Below are 27786 nucleotides of genomic sequence, written 5' to 3'. Positions count from 1 at the left end.
TCATTTTGTGACTTTCTATAACAGAAAACATCCTCAAGTTCCAAATATGTCTTGACTTTGGCAGGACAGGTCACTGCAATGCCTTGGACCAACCCAGCTCTCCCCCAATTCTCTTCACAGTTCTCCAAGAATAATGTAGTGCGCACAGAGAATGTAGCATCCTGAGATAGGGAGGTAGGGCAGAATGGAATGGAACAGCATAGGCTCTGTTCCAGGCTGCTGTCAGACACAGCATGCCTATGGATGTTTTAGCTCAGTTACTCCTGTTTCCCCAGGGTATAGAGCTCAGAACGGGCTGTTTTTCAGGAATCCTCAACAGCGGGACAAGTAGGGCTTGTGAAGACAGGGCTCCCTCTGACGTAGGCAGTGGTTCTGAGCCTTGGGAGACAAAGCTTGTGATAAACCATAGGCTCTGCCATTCCTCTCTGTCCATTTGTAAGCAATAGGTCCACTTTATGCAACTTGTGTGGAAATACATTTTTTCATCTCACCAGACTCAGACAAACTGATAACTTGTGCCCATTCTGTCTCATGCAGTAAATTGAATGACACTTCCAGCACCCAAACTCCAGGTATCCGGGAATCCAGCTTACCCATACCTAAGTGATCATGGCTCAAAGCTGATAAACCTTTCCCAATGACTTTAGAAATCAGTCTAGGGGTTGCTAATAGGGTTTGAAGGGCTCTCTAATGACAACATTCCTATAGATGCATTTGAAGGGAAGGTTATTTCTGGAAGCCATACATTTTAGTGTCTAACCCTTGCTATGGAGACAATGTTTTTTTGTAGCTTTAACATCACCTTTTCAGACCTGCTTGGTGGAGATTACCACATATCTATTTCTAATGTTTTCACTCAGCAAATATTTATCAGGTCCCTAATGTGTGCCAAGCATTATGCTAAACCAGCAGAGAAGTAATGAGAAAAGTAGAAAGACCCACCTGTCTCATAAAGATTATGACCTAAAGGGGGGAAACAAAGAGACCAACAGCAATATAAACAATGTCAAAGTAGGCATATCCTGTATTAGGAGAGCATATGTTGGAGGTATAAGATGGCTGAGTAGGGAAAAGATGTGCTTCTCTGACCATAGGAAAATAACAGAATAGGGGAGGAGCTAGATTCCCAAGGGTCAGTTAGGGAGACATTGTGGAGCAGCAGGGACAGTACAATCACACAGGAATGAGCAGGGCACCACCAGTAGGAATGGATGCTGTTTTCTTGAAGCAAGGCAGCTGGCAAACAGCAGGAAGGAAATGCCATCTTTGTTTTTTGTTTTTGACAGGCAGAGTGGAGAGAGAGAGACAGAGAGAAAGGTCTGCCTTTACTGTTGGTTCACCCCACCAGTGGCCGCTGCGGCTGGCGCACCGCGCTGATCCAAAGCCAGGAGCCAGGTGCTTCTCCTGGTCTCCTGTGTGGGTGCAGGGCCCAAGGACTTGGGCCATCCTCCACTGCACTCCCGGGCCACAGCAGAGAGCTGGACTGGAAGAGGCGCAACCAGGACAGAATCCAGCACCCTGACTGGGACTAGAACCCGGTGTGCTGGTGCCTCAGGCAGAAGATTAGCCTATTGAGCCATGGCGCCGGCCAGGAAATGCCATCTTAACAAGGTCAGTAGAGGCAGCTAAAGCCCACATGCAACTGGAGGATTTTATCAGGGGTATAAACCTGTTGGACCCACTAACTTTGAATCTGGTTTGGAGAGTTGGGAGGGAGCAGGGCCCCCACGTGGGCCCTTGAAGAGCACCCCCTCACCCTTTTAATGTGCCCTGGCCTGACTTGCCAAGATGGAGCATGGACCAACCCCTATTGGTTAGGCAGCAGTCTCTGGGAATGCCAGAATTCTTCCATGGATGGCAGAGGTTTGTGGGACTGAGAGTGCATGTCCTGCTCTCTGTGACTGTGGGAGACCTGTGACTGTGCAATAGGGTGTGTGAAAGGGTGTGGCTGAGTGTGTGGGCAATCACCGGCTGGCACCATAGACCCAGGGTCCATGCTCCCACTAACGAGTGCACGGATCCTTTGTGCTGTTCTTAAGTCTGCATGGGTGAGATGCCTAGGCACTGTGGGCTCATCCTGGGTGGCAGGTTCATCTTGGCAGAGAAGGGCTGATGCTGTGATCACACCAACCAACAAGATCATACCTTCACTCTTGCTGACAACAGAGATCTATCATGGCCAACTTGGGTTTCACCCGGGACTCATGCCCCACTTTTGAACAATGGCTAGAGCTCTTTGGCCCCACCCAGCATATACCTCTGGATATCCACTGATGGAGCAGACACTCCAATAAACCACAGAGGCATATTTTAATGATAAAAGCCATCAGAGGAGAAAAACAAATGCTTCCGCAAATGCCTGAAAGTAAACATAGAAATACAAGAAGTATGAGCAAGGAAGACAATATGACCCTCCAAAAGGAACACAACAACACTTAATGATTAGAATGTAAGACAAAGAGATGGCTGAAATGCTTGAGAAGGAATTCCAAAGAATGATCATAAGATTACCTAAAAAAACAGAGAGAGGAAAATATGTGAGTTAAAGAGATCCATACACTGTAAGAACAAAAATTCTGCTGAGAGATACATTGAAGAGAAATCAAACTGAAATACTAGAAATGAAGAATTCAGTATGTTAAATAAAATACAGTGGAAGGCCTTAAACAACAGATATGGTGAGGAACATGAAAGAATATTTGAGCTATAGGACAAATCTCTGGAAGAATCTCAGTCACAAACACACACACACACACACACACACACAGGGAGGAAAAAATTTAAAAAAAACTCCTGAAAATAGTGTTTGAGATTTATGGGATGCTATCAAGCGGCCAAACATATGTGCCATAGGATTTTCTAAAGGTGTGGAAAGAGATAATGGATTAAAACACCCATACAGTGAAATAACAGCCAAAAACTTCCCTAGTTTATAGAAAGATTGAAACATCCAAGCATAGGAAGAACATATAATACCTGAGAGACATGAACAGAAAAGATTTTCACCATAAAACATAACACTTGGAAACTCAAATTTTCCAAGTAAAAGATCCTAAAATGTGTACAAGCAAAATGCAAGATCACTTTCAGAAGATATCCAATTAGACTGACAGCAAATTTCTGATCAGAAATCTTATAGGCTAGGAGAGAATGGAAAGACATAGCTGAAGTCCTAAAACAAAAATACTGTCAATTCAGAATACTGTACCCAGCAAAGCTTTGCTTTATAAATGAAGGTGTAGTAAAGACCTTCTATAAAAGACAGACATTGAAAGAATCATTCACCACTCATCAGCCTTACAACAGATGCTTAAGGATGTGCTACACACAGAAACATAGAAAGATAGTCAGCATATGAGAGTGTGGAGGCAGAAAATCTCCTAATAAAAATAAAAAGAAAATTAAAAACAAACAATATGAATACTTATGGAAAAATGGCAGGGCCAGGTCATAACTTATCAATAATAACTTTGAATGTAAATGGCCTAAATTCTTTAATTACGATACATATTGAATTAAAAAAATCCATCTATTTGCTACCAATTAGAAACCTCACCAACAAAATTATAAATAGACTGAAGTGAAAGGATGGAAAAATTTACTCCACACGAACAGAAAGCAAAAAGAGCAAGAGTAGCCATGCTAATATCAGACAAAATAGACATTAACACTAAAACTGTTAAAGCAAAGAGAGAAAGACATTATGTAATGCTTAAGGGATCACTGCAGCAGGAAGATGTGACTACAGTTTAGGTACATGCAGCCAAAGCTAGGGTGCCTGGCTGTTTAAAACAAATGTTAATGGATCTAAAGTAAGACACAGGCTCCAATACAATAATAATGGGCAACTTCAACAACCCATTTTCTTCACTGGACAGATCAAAAAGACAAAAATTCAACAAAGAAACAGAGGTGTTTTTCACTATTGACCAAATTGACCTAATTGATATCTACAGAACATTTTAAGCCACAGATGTAGAATAAATATTCTTTTCAATAGTGCATGTAACTTTCTCTAGGATAGATGCTATGCTAGGCTATAAAGCAAGTCTCAATAAATTAAAAAACATTGAAACTATACCATGTACCGTTTCTGACCACAATGAAAAGAAGCTGGAGGCCGGCGCTGTGGCTCAATAAGCTAATCCTCGCCTGTGGCACCAGCACCCCGGGTTCTAGTCCCGGTCAGGGTGCCGGATTCTGTCCCGGTTGCCCCTCTTTCAGTCCAGCCCTCTGCTTGGCCTGGGAAGGCAGTGGAGGATGGTCCAAGTCCTGGGCCCCTGCACCTGCATGGGAGACCAGGAGAAGCACCTGGCTCCTGGCTTCAGATCAGCGCGCCGGCCGTGGGTCGGCCATTGGAGGGTGAACCAACGGTAAAGGAAGACCTTTCTCTCTGTCTCTCTCACTGTCCACTCTGCCTGTCAAAAAAAAAAAAAAAAAAAAAACACAAAAAACTGGAAATAAGCAACTTAAGAAACTCTAAAACAAATGCAAACACATAGAAACTAAACCACATGCTCCTGAATGAACAGTGGATCATAGAAGAAATTAAAATGGAAATAAAAAAAGTTTTTAGAAGTGAATGAAGATGACAACACAGCATATCAAAATTTATGGGATATTGCAAAAGAAGTGTTAAGAGGAAAGTTTATAGCAATTCGTGCCTGCATCAAGAAATTGGAAAGACACCAAATAAATGATGTAGTAATACATCTCAAAGATCAAGAAAAACAATAACAAATCAAGCTGCAAATTACAAAGAGGAGAGAAATAATTAAAATTAGAGAAAAATAAACAAAATTAAGACCAAAAATGACATAATAGATTAGTGAAATGAAGAGCTGGTTTGTTGAAAAAAAAAATTGGTACACTATTGGCTCAGATAACTAAGGAAAAAAAGGGGAGGGAGAGAAGACTGAAATTAATAAAATCAGAGATAAAAAAGATATTAAAATTGATACTACAGAAATCAAAAGAATCATCAGGAAGTACTACAAACAGCTGTATATCAACAAATTGGAAAATATAAAAGAAATGAATAGATTTCTGGACATACAGAATTTGCCAAAATTAAGTCACTGAAACAGAAAACCTAAATAGACAAATAACAAAGATTGAAACTAAATAAGTAATAAAGACACTCAAAACAGAGAAAAGTCCAGAACTAGATGACTTCACTTTTGAATTCTACAAGACATTTAAAGAAGAACTAATTTCAATTCTTCTCAAACTATTTGAAACAATTGAAAGAGCGAGAATCCTCTCAATCTCATTCTATGATACCAGCATCACCTTAATTCCAAAATCAGAAAAAGAAACAACAAAGAAAGAGAACTATAGACTAATATCCCTAATGATCATAGATGCGAAAATCCTCAACGAAAGACTAGTGAATAGAATCCAACAACACATGAGAAAGATCATTCACCCAAAGTGAGATTTATCCCTGGTAAACAGCGATGGTTCAACATATGCAAATCAACAAAAGTGATACATCACATTAACTAATTGAAGAATAAAAACCACATGGTTAACCCAACAGAGGCAAAGAAAGCTTTTGATAAAATACAAGATCCTTTCATGAAAAACACCTTAAGCAAATTGGATATAGAAATAACATTTCTCAACAAAATCAAGGCAGTATATGACAAACACACAGCCAGAGTCATATTGAATGGGGCAAAGCTGGAAGCATTTCCACTGAGATATGGAACCAGACAAGGATGTCCACTTTCACCATTGCTATTTAATATAGTTCTGGAAGTTTAACCAGAGTCATTATGCAAGAGAATAAAAGGGACACAAATTGGAGAGGAGGAAGTCAAATTATTGCTGTTTATAGATTATATGATAGTCTACTAGGAGATTATTGGAACTCATAAAAGAGTTAGTAAAGTTGCCAGATATAAAATCAACAAAAAAAAAAAAATCAACAGCCTTTGTATACAGACAATGCTCTATCTAAAAAGAACTTGTATAATCAGTATAATTCACAATAACTAAAAAATTAAATAGTTTGGAAAAAATTTAACCAAGGATGTGAAAGCTTTCTCTAATGAAAATTACAAAACATTAAAGAAAGAAACAGAGGAGGACACACAGACAAACACAAACCAGAAAAATCCTCCATGCTCATGGATTGGAAGGATTAATATCAAAATGTTCATACTGTCCAAAACAATTTACAGATTTAATGTGATACCAATTAAAATACCAATAACATTGTTATCACATCTAGAAAAAAATGCTAAAATTCATATGGAAACACAAGAGCCCCTGAATTGCTAAATAAATTTTAAATAACAAAAAATCCAGAGGCATTACAATATTAGACTTAATACACACTAAAGGGCAGTTATAATCAACACTGCCTGGTACTGGCACAAAGGATGAACTTTCAGAACAGTGGGACAGAATAGAAACTCCGGAAATCAATTCACGCATCTACAACCAGCTAATCTTTGACAAATGAGCTAAAATCAATCCCTGGAGAAAGAACAGTGTCTTCAACAGATGAGGCTGGGAAATCTGGATCTCCACACACAGAAGGAGGAAACCAGACCTCTGCCTTACAACTCATACAAAATCACCTGCAAGTGGATCAATGATGTAAATCTATGACCTGATATCATTAAATTATTAGAGGAGAACATTGGGGAAACTCTGCGAGACACTGGAATAGGCAAAGACTTCTTGGAAAAGATCCCAACAGCACAGGATATAAAGTTTAAAAAGCAACCACATGGGATTACAACAAGCTAAGAAGATTCTGCCTGCAAAGGAAACACTGTCCAAAGTAAGGAGATACCTGAGAGAATGGGAGAAAATATTTGCAAATTATGCAACTGATAAAGTATTAATATCCAGGATCTCTAAAGAACTCCCGAAACTCAAAAATAACAAGACAGACAATCCTGTTATGAAATGGGAAAAAAGATGGACATTTTTCAAATGATGAAATACAAATGGCGAAAAGAAACATGAAAAAATGTTAAGGGTCCAAATTCTAGTGAGAATCTGGGGAAAAAGTTCTCAATCCACTGTTGATGGGAATATAAATTAGCACAACAATTATGGAAGACAGTATGGAGATTCCTCAGAAATCTGAAAGTAGATATACTATACGATATGGCCACCCCATTTGAGGAAATTTACCCAAAGTAAAATAAATAATCATATTAATGATTATTTGCACTCCCGCTTTTATAGCAGCTCAATTCACAGTAGCTGAGATATGTAAATCAGATGTCCATCAACTGATTTAGATAAAGAAATTGTGGTATATATACACAATGGAATACTATTCAGCCATAAAAATAATGAAATCCTGTCTTTTTCATCAAAATGGATGCAGCTAGAAACCATTATGCTTTGTGAAAACAATGAGTTCCTAGACAAATATCTTTTGTTTTCCCTCATATGTAGCAGTTAATTTAGAATTCAAAATAACGTTTAGGAATTAAACAGACATCGTGTGAATGGGTTGTTGCTTTTAGCCCTTGTTTATACTCTCGTGGAATTGTGGTCTTTCTCCTTTTTACTGGCTGAATGATTATGGTATTGGTCAAGTGAATTATCATTATGGTTAGTGGTCCATTAAGTCTGTGATCATAGAATGGATTGATATTATGTTTTTACCAAAATTAAAGAAAAAATAAAGAAAGGAAGGAAAGAGCAGGATTGAGGGAAGAGAAGAAGGGAGAGAAGTATGGTTATTTTCTTAGAATTGCATCTATGACATTCATGAAATCTGGTCTCTTCACATTAATAAAAAATTAAAAGAATATTACAAAGAAAGAGAACATATGTGTTGTATTTGGGGACAAATATTATAGAAACAAGGTCCTGCTGTTGTGATGTAGCAAGAAAATTTGCCACTTGGGACACTGACATCTCATATGGGTGCTGGTTTGTGTCTTGAATGCTCCACTTCTGATCCAGCTTCCTTTAATAGCCTGGAAAAAGCAGCAAAGGAAGCCTAAGAACTTGGGCCCCTGCCACCCATGTGGAAGACCCAGATGAAGCTCCTGGCTTTGACCAGGTCCAACCATGGTGATTGTGGCCAATTTAATGGCAAAGTCTGTCTCACAAAAGTGGCTATGAACTCTGGCTTTGCCCTAATAGGGCTAGATGAATTTGGAAGTGGATGTTTACAATATATGATTCACAAAATATCACTTTATCCTGGTGGAAGTATTCATGACAGCATTTGACATGTGCTTGTGTGTTCCTCTCACAAGAAATGTGCTTATACTGGTAGACACCCATGTGGCCTTTATCTGACCTATGTCCAGTATATTCCTCCCTAACAGCCCCTCTCTAGGTGAACCTTGACCAGCAAAGAAGTTAGATCTGGCATGGCAATCAGGTGAGGCACAGAAGCCAACTCAGCAAAACACATGAAATAATAGACTATTTGTTATTTCTAGGCCCTGGAGAATAGAGGGAAGCAGACTGTTCTTAGAGAAACGAGGAGCCAACAGGGACAATCAAGCTCACCAGTCCATGGTGACCAGGGCATCTGCCAGCAGGTTGCCTGAAGAGAGTTCTACATAGTGAATTCAGAGCAAGAAAGCATGGGTTTTTTTGAGCTGTGAACTGACTGAGAAGTGCTCAGTGTGTCACTTCTGCACAGTCCATATCAGGTGTGAGTGTCAATGCGGCCAGTCATATGTTGTGTGTTTATGTCCTGGAGGAAAGTGGTCCCCAGGAGCTGGTGGTGTACTGAGCGCATGGAGGGACTCGGAGGGGCTGGAAACTGTCAAGGGTGACTGTGGCCTGCTTTGGTTTGAAAAAATCCAACTTACATTCAAAAGGCATGCTAAAGCAGTGTATAAAATCATAGGATTTCACTACAGCCAGTGATAGCAATGGGAGTTTGTTCAAGAAATAGAAAAATGCCTTAGGAAGTGATGCTAGTGGTAACAGGAGAACCAGGGGGAGATTGGGTGAATGGTGAGAAGAGGAAAAGTGATAGATAACCAAGCTGCTGAGGTGGGTAAGAGGGTCAGAGGCCGTGAGGCATCTCTACTTCCATTCTTGGTTTAAGCAAGAGTTGCACACCCACAAAGAAGGGAGGAAAAGGAATCAGTGGGCCTCACATTGTTGGAATGCTCTTTACAGTAGGTATCTTAGTCATATCTCAGTCATGGCTAAGCCATCATAACCCATGTTTCTCTCCTTTAAAATGTTGAAAGGTGTTATGCAACTGAATTTTTAAAGGAGTCAGATCAGTCAAAATCATTTCATATTTCACCATGTGCGAATTCTGCAGAAGCAGCCAGCTTGAACTTTGCACAGAAGAAATCCTTGTGGTTTGTTTCATTCCTCAAATAAAGTGCAACCAAAGGCCTGTCTTTCTCACCCACTGTCAAGTCTCTTCCTAAATGGCAGCCAAAACAGTTAATCACTAGAATACCGAGAGAGGGAAGGTCTAATATTTGAACACAAAAAGCACCAGTTCTACTATAATTGGGCAGTTAGTCATCCATTTGTTATCGAAAACCTAGTAAATATCTCCTATGCATGGGATTTAATTCTCTGACCTATACATGAAAAACATAATTAGCTTCCAATGGCTTTATTTTCATTAGCAAATTTTTCAAGGTATTGCCCACACTGTGATTCAACCAATAACAGTGTGTAGCAAATTCCCAGAATCTCCTTTCAATGGAGTACTAATGAAGACCAAGGAGGCAGAAGCTGAGCTGTTTAAAGAGATGCCCAGTCAATTGCTCAGATGTACCTGGGTAAGTCTGATCAAGAAGTGGGACTTTTCACCATAGATGCAATTAGTGACTAATCAAGAATATCCAAATATCATTTCAATCTGAGTTTTGGCCTTGTCTTACTTGTGAAAATGCCTCAGAAACAGAATGCTTGCCTGTCAAAGCTCTGTGAACTGAGTTTTGTAGAAAGTGGGGATTATTAAACAGATTTTATGACATCCACACATGGTTCAATTTCTAGTTCACAAAGTTCTGATAATGTACCAGATGACCTTAGATTCACCTTATTTTTGTCCAAGAAGTGAGTTGGTATTAATATACAGACCAACAGATCAGCCAAGCAAAAGGAACAGATCCCATGGACAAATTACACTGTCTTGAAAGAAAAGAGCACTGTATCTGCATTGTTCCTATATTTTTCCCTTTTGTATATCCAATCAAACCAAATTAAGTTTTTGGTATTAGAGATGTGGCCTTTAGTACAGCAAAATATTTGGATTGTTTGTATTCTGGCTATCAGAAGCATAGAACTCAACATATTTCTTGGTTGGGGCATGCAACGGATGTAGTGCTCATAGGAATGCCATTTCTGTGCATGTAAATCTTAGGGCATCTTTTAGGTATATCTGTTTAGGTTTCTGTCATTCAGCAATAAAGACAAATCCCAAATGTGCTCTTCTGATTGTCATGGGAAAAGTGGACCAGTCTGTTCTTCAGAAACCTTGAAAATAGTGAATGTTCTCATCTCATCTGCAGGGGAGAGTTTACGTGGAATCATTCTTGAAGATAGGAAAGCACTGGGGTGACCCTGTGGAACCTTCTCTGCAGTGCTGCCCTGGTAGGCCTAATTGGAATTGCCTCCCTTCTGTGCATTTTTGAGTGAAAGGTAATAAGTGAAGACACCTACAGATATTCTAGAAATGGAATTGCTTCCCACTGAGTGTTGATTTTTGTCTCTTTAGGAGGGTGAGACTCAACAGTTGGTGGCATTTTGCAGTGACTTTGATAACTGGGAAGGTGAATGACTTATCAGGATTTTCCTCCATCATGAGAATCCTGAGCCCTGCAAGATTATTTCCCTCCTACAGCAATAAAGTAGAATATTAAGCATTCTATTTTCTCAGAAAGAAGAATATGATAAAAATCTCTTCTTACTTGACAGTTTTCTGAAACTTTTCATTCTGGTTGATATGTAATCTTTTTTTTTTAATTGATAGCAGAAAAAATTAGAGATGAGCCTAATCTTGGTAGAGAAATTTTCAATTTCAATGAAGAACAAGAGATCTAAAACTAAAGCCAAACAGCAAACACTTTACACATTCCCAAACCTTCCATTTTCAACTTATATCTCTGTGAGTTAGACACTGTAGACGTAACCTATTATGAATGCTATTGGCGAGTGGATAGAAATTATAGTAAAAGAACACAAAGAGCAATGATTGTAAATGATGGAGACACATTTCCCTTAGTTGTCTGTGACTCTCAGCACCTAACACAGTGTTTGTGGCAGCAGAAATAGACCTTTGTACAAAATGATCTCACTGGTGTGGGGCACTGTGAGAGTTGCGAGCAAGGTGCCATGATCATGTGAGTGTGTGTATGAGGGGACCTCACAAAAATGTAAAAACCCATGCAAATTTTCATAGTGTACATTTTCCATGAAGTTTCTGGAAGCCTATTGTATGCATGGATTTCTACACTTCTTGCAACAAAATAAACTTATCCTTTAATTCCATTTTCATAAACTGAAGCACTCCCATATGTCTGGGGGGACAAGACAGAGGAAATTGACTTAAGATTAAAACAATAACTATACAAATTGTACTAGGATTTTTGAGCCTTAGTTTTATGAGATTTATTTGTTTGTTTTGAAAGGCAGAGAGAGAAAGAGAGAGAGAGATATCTCCCATCACTCCACAACAGCTAGGACTGGGCCAGGCTGAAGCCAGGAGACAGGAGCTGCATCCAGGTCTCCCACATGGGTGCAGGGGCCAAGCACATGGACTACCTCTGGTACTTTGCAAGGAGCAGTAGCAGGGAGCTGGATCAGCAGTGGAGCACACAAATGGGATGCCAGCATTGTAGGTGGTAGCTTAACCAGCTGTACCACATCACTGGCCCCTTTTTGAGCCTTTAATAAGTGAACAGAGAACATTTTCAAGGGCTCTGTGTTCCTACTCTTCTGATGCGAGCATTCTACACAGTAGCATAATGGTCAGGAAAACAACTGGAGTTGTGCTGGAGGCAAGGCAGTTGGACCCAGTCAGTTGTATGGATTGGGAGTCTTTCAGTATTATCTACCTATTGAAATGTGTAAAATCACCAAAGGGGCATATTTCTGAGGGGTTTATGGGTGATGGTAGGTTGTGAAGTCAGCTGCTGAAGTTTGGACATGCTAATGCAGTGCTGTCCATTGAACACACACATTGAGAGGGCATTCAGGCAGGTGGAGATGTATATTAAGGGGAGATCTAGGCTGTGGACATGTATTTGGTAGTTGTCAGTATGTAAATGGAATTGATAGACATGACATTGGGAGAAAACATCTTACAAGAGAGAATATTTCAAGGAGGGAGGGAATCTGGAGTCATTTAACAGAGGGGAGGAACATGAGGAACTCGGGGAGAATGAGAAGCACCATGGGAAGAAGGAGGATGAAAAGGAGAGTAGAGACCACAGAAGATAATACTTCCTGAAGGAAAGAGTCATCAGCTGTGTCATGTACACTTTAGGACAAGGGAATAGGCTCTAAAAATTGACTGTTGGCTTTGGAAATGTGGAGGTGGTTGATGAAATTAATGAGAGTCTTTTTTAGTGCATTGTTGGTGACAATGCAAGGCAAAATTGGAAGTAATAAATAATGGGGGATGGCATTTAGATCATAAATATAGGCAAGCATTTTGAGAGGTGACAAGAAAGAAAAACTGGTGGAACTGATGGATCACTGGGGAAAATGGAAATACTGGTTTTAGAAGTTGAGTTTGGCTGGCGCCGCGGCTCAATAGGCTAATCCTCCGCCTAGCGGCACCGGCATACCGGGTTCTAGTCCCGGTTAGGGCACCGGATTCTGTCCTGGTTGCCCCTCTTCCAGTCCAGCTCTCTGCTGTGGCCAGGGAGTGCAGTGGAGGATGGCCCAAGTACTTGGGCTCTGCACCCCATGGGAGACCAGGAGAAGCACCTGGCTCCTGCCATCGGATCAGCGCGGTGTGCCGGCCGCAGCGCGCCGGCCACGGCGGCCATTGGAGGGTGAACCAACGGAAAAAGGAAGACCTTTCTCTCTGTCTCTCTCTCTCACTGTCCACTCTGCCTGTCAAAAAAAAAAAAAAAAGAAGTTGAGTTTGATTGGAATACACAAATATATCCACGGGGGAAACAAGTGGAGAAGACCTTATCAAGATCATTCAATGTTACTTCATCGGAGAACCAAAGCTAGGGTAAAATTTCCCACAAACCATAAGATAAAGGATCTTGGTAATTCCATTTAATATTCATTAAGGGAGGGGCCAGCACTGTGATGCAGTGGGTTAACGCCCTGGCCTGAAGCACTGGCATCCCATATGGACGGCAGTTTGAGACCTGGCTGCTCTACTTCCAATCCAGCTCTCTGTTATGGCCTGGGAAAGCAGCAGAGGAAGGCCCAAGTCATTGGACTCTTGCACCCATGTGGGAGACCCAGAAGAAGCTCTTGGCTTCTGACTTCAGATCAGTGCAGTTCCGGCCATTGCGGCCAACTGGGGAGTGAACTTTCGGATGGAAGATAACTCTCTCTTTCTCTCTGCCTCTCCTCTCTCCATGTAGCTCTGACTTTCAAATAAATAAATACATCTTTAGAAATAAATAAATAAATAAATAAATAAATCTTTAAAAAATATTCAATAGGGGATGAAAATCCATCTGAGTTTACCCTAGATGTAAGTAAAATTAGACAAATTCAACAAGACATAGAAGGTAAGTTGAATTTTTCCTAGAAATATTTTCATTGGGCTCAGTTTTAAGTTTCAAGGCCAATTTGTTGGTTCTGGACCGTCAAGAAAACAAAGATTTGGGTGTTTATCTTTTAAAAGGATAAATGCTATGCTTGGCTGTATTATCAGCTGAGGTTAAAAGATCTTTTGGCAAGATCCAGCCACAAAATATCCCTGAGTGCCTGTCATAAATGTGAGTGTCTACTCATTTAAAACTGTGCACTTTGAAGAATCTCCTGGAAGAATCCTTACCTTAACCCATGACCAGGTAAACTGCCAGTGAGCACTGGTTTGGTTTGGGTGAGAATTTCGTTCTGGCTCATGCAAAATCCTTGGGAAGCAGTTATGGTGGAAGGAAGGAAAAGGCGGAGCCCGAGTCAGCCCTTCACAGCTTTGCTAACTGCTGGTCAAGGCCATCCATGGTGGCCTTTGACCTGGATGGAGGTGTGTGTGTACGGGGAGACACCTAGGAAAACAGCCAGCAGAATAGCCAAATGGAAGCACCACAGAGATTTGTATGAAAAACAAAAGGTAGGAGAAAAACATGTTGCTTGCTGCATCAGTAAACTTTCAGCCTTTATCTGGATATTGTCATGCATTGAAGTAAACCTGCCAAGCCAAGAGTTCAAATTGTATAGAATTGAATTAGATGACTGAGGATACTCCATGAATAAAGAAGAGAACATTATTCATTTTTTTGCTTTCCAATTGTGGTAGGTTTTTTTTTTTTTTTTTTTTTTTTTTTTTTTTTTTTTTTTTTTTGAGATACAGAAACCATGAGCTGAAGAGAGAGGAAGAGAGAGATTTCAGAGAAAACCAAATGTACTATGACACAAAAGTGTACTCAATGTTCAAGCAAAATAATCCATAGATCAGATTTTCTTATGTCTTCCACATCATATGTCTTCTCCAACAATTATCTTGATTTCAATTTCCTTTCACTTCGTTCTCTGACTTCAATATATTTTATTTTTTTAAAAAGATTTTTATTATTTATTTGTGAGGTAAAGTTACAGACAGTGAGAGAGAGGGAGAGACAGAGAGAAAGGTCTTCCATCAGCTTCCCCAAATGGCTGCAATGGCTGGGGCTGGGCCGATCTGAAGCCAAGAACCAGGAACTTCTTCCAGGTCTCCCAAACAGGTGCAGGGACCCAAGCAATTGGGCCATCTTCCACTGTTTTCCCAGGACATAGCAGAAAGCTGGCTTGGAAGAGGAGCAGCTGGGACTCAAACCAGTGCCCACATGGGATGATAGCACTGCGTGCCATGGATTGATCTATTGCACTACAGTGCCCCCTAATACCTTTTCTTAGTTTTTATATTATACATGGATGAGGTCTCTTCAAAAAGTTCAAGGAAAATGCCTGTTATGAAAAACTGAAGCATGGATTTCAAAATTTTTGGACCAAAATAAATTTATACTTTAATTCCATTTTCCATGAAATTTTTGAAGTACCTTTGTATCCATCTTTTACTCACTTTTCTGAATTCTGATTTTACCCTAAACCTTTTTTGCAAGATCAGTTCAGTAGTAAAATGAATAAGTTATGCATGTTCACAACAGGAACTGGAAACATTTCTAACCTCATTCACACTTATTTTGATCAATGATGCAGGTAGCTTGATAACTTTTATTTATATGTATTATTTACTACCTACTCAGAGTGTGTAGATTCCCCTACTGTGATGTTTATATGCCTTAGGGAACAATTAATACATAGGAGGCTTTCATTCTATGGTGCTTCTCCTGCACATGAGAAGATCAAACTGATGTCAGTATGTAGGAGAAACAGATTCTTTAAGAACACCTACAACCAAAAATAAACAAACTATCTCGATCTTGGAGAGGGAGAGGCAAATACCTGTATTCATAAATTGTAATTTCATGTTTTGTTTTCCATCACATACCTAGAGCTGTCATTAGTGGCACTTACATTCTCTCTGGCTTGATGCTCTACGTTCCATTTAATTTTATTATAATTATTTCTCTCTTTCCACCTTGCTTCCCACATGTATCCTGATTCCTTCATCTTAAGAAAGCATGGGATTCACCACTTTCTCTTCTGTTTAAGGTTTTATTTTTTGTTTGCCAATTTTTCGTGGGGATCATCATCTATGTCTCCCGTGCTGAGCACTTCTGGTTGCTCCCTCTGCACACATACTCTTGCTTGAGCTGTCACCAGGTTTGTATGTTTATATTAGCTTGGGTTTGACAGCTGAATTCCCCAAAGGCCCAACACAGCTCGTCCCAATGGAGGTGATCATTTAGCCCTCCAATCTCGTTATGTACCCTGGCTTCTTTTTATGACAGTAGCCATTCTGAGAGAGTAGTGAGCATGTCCCCATCATTATCGACACCAGCAGGGTACACGCACAAACCAGTGCTTGCCTCTTGGAGGAAGTGACAGGTACAGCCTTCTGAAGGAGGGGCTGTGCCCTGACACTTGCTCTAGGGAACAGTACTTGGTAACATGTATCTACATGAAGTATGGAGACATTCCAAACCTACAAGACAAACCTGTCTTTGAATTCCAGCATCATTCTCATTCCATGACTTCTGGAATACCCACAGGTAATATTCACAGGTGTGAATGAGAAAATAGACTTAGGTAGTATCATACTCAGCTTAGATGTCTTTTGCACACAAACAAGAATCACAGAAGCAGAAGGTGACATCAAAGGCAACCAACAGAACAAACTCTAAGACAACAAAATTAATCGAGGGGAAAAATAAGCCTTTGAGATAAATGATTCTTACCAATAACTGAGATCTAATCTGTTAAAAAAAAAAAAGCAGTGGAGGAAGAGGAGAGTGAGGAAGAGTAGACACAGGGTGAAAGAAGAGGTCAAGGAATATAACAGATGGAAAGGAAGAAGTTAATAGAAAAAAAGATTTGAACAGTTCTTGCATTTCTAAAGTATTGCTGTAGAAAAATATAGTAGTACAGTCCTCAGAAACTTGGTGAGAATGTCATTTGTAAGTCAGAAATGTTTGCAGAGGAAGAAAATGTTGGCTCTTGTTAAGAGGGAACACTGAAACCTGGAATGTAAGTCTAAAATTTCCAATTCATTTTTTAAAAAGATTTCATTATTTATTTGAAAAGAGGAGTTAGAGTGAGAGAGAGAGGGAGAGTGAGAGTGAGAGGGAGAGGGTGAGGGAGAGGGAGAGGGAGAGGGAGAGGGGGAGAGAGAGGGGAAGAGAGAGAGAGAGAGAGAGAGAGAGAGAGATTTTCCATCCTATCCACTGGTTCACTCCCCAAATGACCCCAATGACCAGAGCTGGGACATGCCCAAGCTAGGAGCCAGGAGCTTATTCAGGGACTCCCACATGGGTGTAGGGCTCCAAGCACTTAGTTTGTCCTCTGTTGCTTTCACAGGTGCACTAGCAGGGAGCTGGATTGGAAATGGAGCAGCTGGAACTCAAATCACTGCCCATGTGGGGTGCCAGAGTCATAGGCAGAGGCTTTACCTGCTATGTATGCCACAATGCCAGTCTCAGTTGCAACATTCTTACAGGCATTTAAAGGCAGGAAAATATGCAAAGAATAAAATTATCTAAGTCTTTTTTTTTTTTAAAGAGAGGGACAAGTTCCATCATGCAGCAGTGTAAACTACTGCCATATTCCTTATGAACACCAGTTGGAGTCCTTGGTGCCTGATTAAGCTCCAGGTCAATGGCCTGGAAAAGCAGCAGGGGATGACCCAAGTGCTTGTGTCCCTCATACACATGTGGGAGACTCAGAAGGAGTTCTCAGCTCCCGACTTTCACTGGCCCAGCCCCAGCCAATGCGGCCATTTGAGGAATGAATCAGAGGATGGAAGAGCTCTTCCTTTGTCTCTCCCTCTCTTACTGGAACTCCAACTTTCAAATAACTAAATAAACCTTTTTTTTTTTTTTTAAGAGAGAGGTTCATTGTGTAGAGGCAGTAATTCTACCCATAGATTGAAAAGGCCAATAGAGTGAAGAGCTGACTAATGAAATTCTCATCACTTGTACACAAATCACATAAATGTTTGGTAGAGAAAAGGAATACAGAATCCACAGCTGTTGCTAGGAAATTATTTCCAAGTACTTAGAGGCCTAATGCACAATAATGATTATTTGGAACTAAAATTCCATTTTATTTTAAGAAATTACAGGAAGCGATGAAGTTGGAAAAAATGTAAAAGCCCAACAGGCAAAGGAGGATATAAGCAGTTTGTTTATGGAAAATAATCACCGAGTATGTACAAGTAAATGGAAAAATAACTCAAAAGGAAAAAACAGCCCAATGTTATGAATTCAATTCAAAGTAGAAATACAAAGAGCAAAACATAGTAACAAATAGTTATTAAAGAAACAGAAATAACTTAAAACCTAATGAAACAGTACTTTAACATCCCATATTGTAGGGCTGGCGCTGTCATCCACCCGCAGGGCTGACATACCTACTGGCACTGGTCATGTCCTAGATGCTGTCTGCCTGGGAAAGCAGCAGAAGATGGCCCAAGTGCTTGGGCCCCTGCACCTGCGTAGGAGACCCAGAAGAAGCTCCTGGCTTTGGATTGGCACAGCTCTGGCCGTTGTGGCCATTTGGAGAGTGAACCAGTGGATGGAAGACCTCTCTCTCTCTCTGCCTCTCCTCTCTGTGTAACTCTGACTTTCAAATAAATAAATAACTCTTAAAAAATTCCAAATTGTGAAAATTAACATAACAATACTTAGTGCTTATGAAGTGCTTACAACATGAATGCTAGTGGAAAAAATTATAAAGAGAGGGTCTTACTTAATTCCCATGCTAAGCCTGTGGAGAGTGTATCAACATCCCTTCTAAAGATAAGAACACTGAGACATAGATTGCTGGGAACCTCTCCATTCTCATAGAAATCTTCTGTCCCCTTCTCTTCATGACTCAAATTCACATCACATAGACTTCTTTATCTCCATTTTTTCACCCATCAACTTTTGGTGTCATTTCTCTTCTTCCATCTGTTCAGTGAGGTTTTATCTCCAAATAACCCACTTACCATTTGACTCACCCAATAGTTACCTCTCTGTCCTTACCTTCCCTGGATGTTTGAAGTTGTCTTTCCTGGAGTATAGTCCTTCCTTGACTGAGGGTCCAGTGTTGCAAGGTTCCTCTCCTCCTCTGAACAGACCTTCTGTTCCCTCTCTTTGTCTTGTAGGTTCTTTGTTAAGACTCTGCAGTGCCCCATGAACATTAGCTGTGAACAAGTTTACTTCAAACATGTAGATTCTCTGACAGATTATTACCTCTAGATATAAAGTAAACTTTCACAGCCTGAAAAGTTTAGGTACAGTGGGTTAAGTCTCCTTAACAGTGAGTTAAGCCTCCTTCTGCAATGTTGGCATCCCATAGGGGCACTGGTTCATATTCTGCCTGTTCCACATCTATTCCAGCTCCCTGCTAATGCACCTGGGAAAGCAGTGGAAGATGGCCCAGGTGCTTGGATCTCTGCCACGTGTGTGGGAGACCCAGAAGAAGCTCCTGGTTCCTGGCTTCTGCCCAGCCCAGCCTTGGCCTTGTGGCCATTTAGGGAATCAGTCTCTGGATGGAAGATCTCTTCTCCCTCTCTCTGTCTTTCTCTCTCTCTCTCTGTCTTTCTCTCCCTGTCTTACTCTAACTTTGCCTTTCAAATATATAAGTAAATCTTAAAAAAATAAATTTTCACAGAAGAGGCATTCTTTAATACAAAATAATAAATATGGAAGCTATCACCTAAACCCACAAACTCATACTATGTCATATCACTTTTGTCATGTTCAAAAATTATATTTTGTTTATGAATATGTACGTATGATTAAAAAAAGACTACAACCCAGTAATTCCTGATATGCCCCAGGATAATAATCCAGTAAATACCCAATATAAGTAAGCAAATACACAGGCAGAATTTTCCATGAAATAATGAAACAAATTTACTTCCATATATTTCCAAGCCAGGATGCAATCATTGTGTAATTAAATAAGTGTCTCCTGGTACTATCCAGTAGTTTAAATTGCCATCAAGCATTCTGGAATCATGTCTTTGGAGACGGCAGGCTTCAGTGACTGTAGAGTCCCATCAAACATTATGGACTGCTGAGATCCCACAGTTGAAATTGATCTCAAAACAAACACCCAGCAAAGGAAAATTATTGCTTCTGTCATTGGCTGCATCCACAGCTCAGGGCTCACAATTTGAGAAATGGTAGACTGTTTTTCAGAGAAACCTATAATTAAATAATTTTAAAAGGTAAGCAGCAGGTTCAATCATTACACTTAGTGCTTCTGAATATCTCATATTAAACTTGGAGACTCAAGAAAAAGATTTAAAATTCCCAGAAATTCTTAAACATTTTTCATATTTAAATTATTATATATTATTCATAACAGTCTGTGATTTTAAAATAATGAATGATCATGATACCAAATAGTACATCATATTCTTGTGATAGGATTTCATTAAAGGTTTTGGGGTGTTTTATAAACTATCAACACACACATACATATAGAAATGTATACACACATACAGCGTACTTAAAACATTTTATGGAAATGGAATTAAAAATAGGTAGAAAAGCTTTTGAAACCTATGCCTGCTTTTCTTGTAATACATGTTTTCCATGAGCTTATTGAAAACTTTTCATATATGTGTGTGTTTATGTAAATGGGTATAATAAGTGTATTTTTACTAACAACTGTATTTTGTCACGTCAAAGACAAAATTTCTCTACCTGTTAACTTACAATAAAAACGGTAAAAGTAGGGAACATTAAAACCAAGGAAAACCTGAAAAAAGTAAAAATAATACCAACATTTTTAAAAGATTTATTTGTTTATTTGAAAGTCGGAGTTACAAAGAGAGAGGAGAGGCAGAGGGAGAGAGAGAGGTCTTCCATCCGCTGGTTCACTCCCCATTGGCTGCAACAGCTGGAGCTGCGCCAATCAGAAGCCAGGAGCCAGGAGCTAGGAGCTTCTTCTGAGCCTCCCATGTGGGTGCAGGGACCCAAGCACTTGGGCCATTTTCCACTGCTTTCCCAGGCCATCGCAGAGAGCTGGATTGGAAGTGGAGCAGTCGGGACTCGAACCAGCGCCCATACCCGTGCTTCAGGCCAGGGCATTAACCCACTGTGCCACAGCACCGGCCACCAAAAATATTATTCTTAAAAGTTTTAAGAACTCAAGGGATCAAGTATGCTACTCAATCATCTTGATTTTTTTTATTGCAAAAATAGAGGAATACTTCAAAAAGTTTGTGGAAAACAGCATTAACAGTAAGTTCACATTGGTGCAAAATAATTTCTAAAATCCATATATAGCTTTTTCATAATATGTAATTTTAGTAAATTTTGAAAGCAGCATGAATGCATTTCATGATTTTTTTTTTTTTTTTTTTGGACAGGCAGAGTGGACAGTGAGAGAGAGAGACAGAGAGAAAGGTCTCCCTTTTTCTGTTGGTTCACCCTCTAATGGCCTCTGCGGCTGGCGCACTACAGCCGGCGCATTGCGCTGATCCGAAGGCAGGAGCCAGGTGCTTCTCCTGGTCTCCCATGGGGTGCAGGGCCCAAGCACTTGGGCCATCCTCCACTGCACTCCCGGGCCATAGCAGAGAGCCGGCCTGGAAGAGGGGCAACTGGGACAGAATCCGGCGCCCCGACCGGGTCTAGAACCTGGTGTGCTGGCGCCGCAGGCGGAAGATTAGCCTAGTGAGCCGCGGCGCCGGCCGCATTTCATGATTTTTTACACCCAAATAAAATTTATATGTAATTTCATTTTCCAGGAAATTTTTGAAGTACCCTGGTTTTCAAGAAGTAGAAAATTACTTCATCATTGAGTTGGCCACATTCACATCTTCATGTTTTGAAGGCACATGCTATATCACGCACACACTTTGTGTTTCATTCTGACAAGTATTTTTTTGTTCTTGTTACAGTCACCTTTGCTTCCTCTGATTCATATTTTACATTAGCTTGTGATTTCATGTCACAATATTTCACAACATCATCATTTTCTATTTCTGCATTTCCTTTGTGGAAATATTGACTAGGAACTGTAGCCGATAGCTAGCAAGGTTAATAGCAGGATTTTTTTTTTTTCTTTCTTTAAATTTTGGCAATTTCTTGGAACATCACTCACAGGAGCTGTATAAAGTATTTTGTGAATTCAAATTCATTGATGCATTTGCAAGAATGGCTAGTCAGTAGCGGCACACAGAGCCAGAAAAATACAACTACTATGGCAATGGCACTAAGCTAGTCTAATAGAATGTGATGGCTTGTTGCCTACGTGTGTCTGTCTAGGTTCCCGGGAATGTTGATATTCACCTTTGGCTTCTCATCAGCTTTTCTGGATCTTGTCTTTGACCTGTTGATGGATACTCTTGAATGTCACTATGCTGCCTGTTAAACTTTAATTCTCATATGATAATTATAGCACTTTGTCCTGTCTTTCTTATTTATTCAATTTTTCACAGGATTTGGGATTAGGAAAAGCTTATAACATTTCCAAAAGAATGCCAGAAAGGAATTCCCATTCAGAAATATTGAACTATATTTAAACATGTGAGATAAAGTTGATGGAAACATAACATTTAGCATGGCGATCATAATATAAAAACTAATATTTCTTCCTTATTTCCTTGAGTATTTATCAAGTTCCTGCTCTCAGAAAGGCTTTATCCCAAGTACTCACATAGAAAACAGAAGGGAGTTACATGGGATCTCTGGAGAGGCAGGATGCCTACTAGGACATAAATTAGAACAAAAATGGATGGATGGGGGCTGGTGCTGTGACATAGTGGGTAAAGCCGCCACCTGCAGTGCCAACATCCTATCTGGGCGCTGGTTCGAGTCCTGGCTGCTCCACTTCTATCCAGCTCTCTGCTATGGCCTGGGAAAGCAGTAGAGGATGACCCAAGTCCTTGAATGCCTGCACACACGTGGGAGAGCTGGAAGAAGCTCCTGGCCTTTGCAACCAGCTGGGGAGTGAACCACAGATGGAAGATATTGCTGTCTCTCTGCCTCTGCTTCTTTCTGTGTGTAACTCTGACTTTCAAATAAATAAATAAATCTTAAAAAAAAAATGGGTGGGAAAAGAAAGAGCTGGAGATGAGATGTAATGGGAAAATGACACAATAGAGGGAGGACTGTATCTGTTCCAAATAGACTGCAAACAGTTATTGCAAAATATATAGATTTTAGACAAGTGAGCATAGTGTTGGGACTAGGGGTGGGGCACAGATTATCTCAGTAAAGCAAACACTGAAGCTGGAATTTTCAATTCCACCACAAGTACATGCAGTTCCTTACATTTTGAGCATCTTAGTTTTCCAATAAGGTAAATGGGAATAGCAATGTTATTACTTCAAATGCTTGTCCTGAGGATTAAATAAATTGATACATGAGAGACACTTAAAGAGTACCTGGAGCACAGTAACCAACCACTAAACATTAGTGCTTGCTTTTATTTTTGCTTGTTATAATTGATATTTTTTTAAGAACAAAGGGCCTTCATGGAAAATCAATCTAGAAGCAATGAGCAGCTATGTTTTATAGACCATAGATGTATAAAAATTACGTGAAGGGTAGAAAGCACTTTTTAGCCCTTCCTATCCTTTCTATCCTATCATGTAAGTATCATCTCTAGATCGGCTCTTGTTTTCACAATACTAGCTTTCAGCAGACTAATTCTTCTACTAAAATTAACAGAACACTGATAAAATTGCATCTGTCATCTATATTTCGATCTACACATTCAGGAATAAATGAACCAACGGAACTGAGAGATGAGCTCATGTTTTATGGCTACAGTTCTTGTGGGATAGCTTCTTCATTGTGAGAAGGGTCATGTGGTGACCTTCCTGGCTTTGCCCAGGTGAGGGGTTCTAATTGGTAGGTGGGGACTGAGGGGAGATAAATCAGCAGAGCTTTGCACTTCTGAAGTCAGAAAGAAAATGGAGAATTGTGTGCCAGTGATCTTGTTGAGTAGAAAAGAGGAGAGACAAAAAAGAAAACAACATATATTCTAGAATCCAACAACTGGAAACACAACTTTTAAAATCTCAATTACAATAATGTAGACATCAGATTATATTTTGGAATATATTTTACAAAAGACATTTAAAGAAAAGAAATTATTGCTCAGAGAAATTAGAATAAAAGAGAACATTAGTGGGGGAAATTAAAGAAGACCTAAATAAATGAAGAAGTATATCATTTTCATGACTTAGAGGAATCCACATGGTTAAGTTATAAATTCTGTTTCAATTGATCTGTTGAGTTAATTCTATGTGATCTGAATTCAACCAGGTACTTAAAGAACTTGATAAACTGTTTTTATAGTCTATGGAAATGTGCAAAGAGTTTACCTACCGTATCCAGCATATGCATTCCTGGTTAAGAGGAACAAAGTGGGAGTCCTTATACTAGCTGTATTCAGGATTTAATGTGAAAGAGTGTTGAGACAATGTACAAACTAATGAATAAATTAATGGGACCACATTTGAAATTCAGAAATAGAAAAAAAATGTGGTTATTCGATTTTCAGTCCCTATGCAAAAACAACCCGAGGAAAATAGAAAGTCTGTTTTACATGATGGTAAATTTCTATGAGAAAAAACAAGTTTTTACTTCCTACTCATCTTTTATAATAATTATTAGAGGTTGTTAGGAAGACTTTAGAAGAAAATCCACAAGAATTTATTTATGACAAAGAGGGAAGGAATTTTTTCTTAGCTAGGACTGAGAAAACAGCAAACATTTAAGAAAAAAAGTTGGCAAACTCCATATTATCGTAAGACCTATTGAGAACATAAAATGGCATGTCACAAACTGAAGAAGAAATATTTTCAAAAATATATAAATAATAATTTTAAAAAAGCCTCATAAAGGATCAAACTATTTATAAATAACTATATTGCAGCTCAGGATAAGATTTAAAATTAATGCAATAATTCAAGAAACTAAAGAAAAAACAGTCAAATTTTCAATAATGCACAATTCTTAACTGTCTAGTGTTCAATTAAAAAACTGACTGGGGAGGCAATAAAGCAGAAAAAAAGTCCCAAAATAAGGAGAAAAGTCTACCACTTGAAGTGACATATGATAAAAACATCAAACAGGTATTATAAATAGACTTTTTATGTTCAAGAACAGAAGATAGAGGGAGCATGTGAATGGGAGATATATTAGAAGTTAGGAACACTCAGATTGGACATCTAGAATAGAAAATACACAAGAACAGATTTCTGGTAAATTAGACATGGTTTTAAAATTGGTTAACTCAAAGATGCAAGAATATAAATTATTCAGAAAGAAATAGAATACAAAAAGACTTGAAAAAGAGTCTGAGTGCACTACAGGACATCTCCAAGCTATTTAACATATGTGTAATTGGAGTCACACAGAGCAAGTTGTGGAGGAAAAAAAGTACTCCAAGAAAGGACAGTCATTTTTCCACATTTGATGCAAATCATAAGCCCAGTGCCACAAAGGGATGTGGCCCTCCTGCCCCCCAATTCGTATCTTGAAGCCTTAATCTCCACTGCGGTGGTATCTGGCCATGGGGCTTTGGGAAGTGGATATAACATGGAGGCAGATTCCTCACGAATGGGTTATAGACTTTAATTAAAAAAAAAAAAAATCCCAGAGCATTTCCTCACCCCTTGTGGCATGTTCAGACACAGCAGGAACTCTGTAGGAACCAGGAAGTAGCCCTCAGCAGAGCCAGAGTTTGCCTCATTCTAATCTTGGAACTGCAAGAAATGAATCTGTGTTGTTTGCAAGGCACCAACTCATCAAATGCTACACGTTATTTATTTATTAGAGAGATATGTATTTATTTGAAAGGCAGAGTTACAGAGAGGCATAGGAAGAGAGGGAGAGATCTTCCATTGGGTGGTTCACTCCCCAGATGGCTGCAATGGCAGCTTTACCCACTCTGCCACAGCGCCAGCTCCAGATGTTACACTTTAAATATGTGCAGTTTGCTACACATAACTTATACCTCAATAAATCTCTAAAAGACATGTGAACATATGTCAACTCTAAAACCACAATTCTACTCCTAGGAAGTGAAATAAATACATTTGTCTACAAAAACACTTGAATAAGAATTGCAGAGTAGCTTTATTCATAAATACCCCAAAGTAGAAACAATAAATAACTATATATTTCATTCCATAGAGTAATGCAGAGACTAGGAATAGTCACAAAATGGAATACGACTTAGCAATAAAAATGAGAAAATTTCTGGTACACAGAGCATTATGGGTTAGTCTGGAGAAAACATGGGTGAAAGAACCTTTTCTGAAAAGTGCACATTTTGTGCTTATTGTGATAATAGATAAAACAAATCTTTAGTGATAAATCAGAGTAGCACTTGTTTCTTTGGTTGAAAAGTCAGGCATTTAGTGGGAAGAGGGATTTCTGGGGTGACTCGTGATTTTGTATCTTTATAGGTTGCTAGTCGTGTAACTCACACATTTGTTGAAACTCATCAAATGGTACATGTATAAATTGTGCATTTCATTAATAAATCTTACTTCAAAGTAATAAAAAGAATCAAGGGCAAATATTGGTCTTTAGAAATGTGTAGGGAGGGGTATGTGTATCTGAAACTTACTTCAAGATATATTTCTATTAAAAAAGTGATTGTTGATGAGAAAATATAAATAGATGGACAGATATGTGATAAAATAAATACAATGGAATATTAAATGTAAAAACCAGGAAGTAGTAGAATGTGAGTCTACACAGTATCATAACTTCTCCTCTTTCTGAAGTTATTTTCCATAATAATCTATAATTTTGCATAGGCTCCTATGAAGGGCAAAATCTGTTTGCATTCTTTGATTCTGTCCTGGATTTGTGACTTGCTTTGGCCACAGCACATGACAGCATGTTGATGGTCCAGCTCTAAGTGTAGACTCAAAAGGCAGTTTGCTCCTCACTATCCTCCTTCTTATGCATGGCTCTAGACTTGTTGACATGAGAAGGGCTGTATGCATCAGGGAGTAACCACATCTTGCAGCCAAGGCCACCTGAGAGCCAATCAGTCCATACACTCTAGGAAGTCCAGCCAAGACCAGGGGAGCCACCCAGCCAACGGTGTCTGAGACAGCAATCGCTAATTACACATGGTGACCTTTGGAATATTACATAATCTGGCTCAGTTTCACTTTTTCCACTGTATGTATTTTGCAACATTGTGGAGAAGATTAGATAGCTCACCCAAAGGGCTTAGCGCAGTATAATTTACTATGCGCTTAAAATCATTGGCTATTAATACCATCTTCCACTGCCTCAGAGAGCTCCCATGGAGACATAATCAGAACACTGGCAGCTGAATTCTTCAGAAATATCAAGGGCAAGTGTAGAAATGATTGATTAATGTTTGCCAAGCCATTACTCTTTTGTCTCGGTGCCAATCCAAATTGAGGCCCATCATACATGGAAACCGCACCTGCCAAAGAGAAGAAAAAGCAGATCAAATTTAGAGTTTAGTAGTTTGCCTTCGTCTTGGAAAACTAGGACCTCTCTCAAAGGGAAGCCCAGGGAATCAAGTGAGTCTCTGTTATTCCGTATCATATTGCCCCATGTCATTTCTGAGACTAAACCCTTCAGCCACATTTTCTTTTAAAACCAAGTCATCTGAGCTGAAACTCTGCTCAAGCACCTTTCTCCCATCCTATATAAACATTCATTTTCAAAAAAACTTGGTCCCTTAAGTCTGCCTTCCAAGGGAGTTGATTGATCAGGTGACTTGGTTAGGGGAATGGAACTCCTTAAAATTGCAAAGCTGTTTGTACTACAAAGGTGCTTTCCAAAAGTTCTCAGAGTTAGGCAAACTGTTCCTCTCTCAAATGAACAGGTCTCCTCAAACAGAAAATATTTAATATCCAAGAAGTGTCTCAAAACAAATACTACTCTCTTATCAGGCAATAAGAAAGGGGCACTGCAAGGGGACAGTAGCAGTGTGACACCATGTCTGAGTCTGGATTCCCTGTGGAGGAGATGGGAAGCCGGTCTGGACGGATATTTCCATACTTCTTTGCTTTTACCAACTGTGCCCATGGAGCTGGCATTGTGGCACTGTGGGTTAAGCTGCCTC

This window comes from Lepus europaeus, chromosome 13 (assembly GCF_033115175.1).
Source record: "Lepus europaeus isolate LE1 chromosome 13, mLepTim1.pri, whole genome shotgun sequence".
NCBI lineage: Eukaryota > Metazoa > Chordata > Mammalia > Lagomorpha > Leporidae > Lepus > Lepus europaeus.
Note: the sequence above shows the minus strand (reverse complement) of the source record.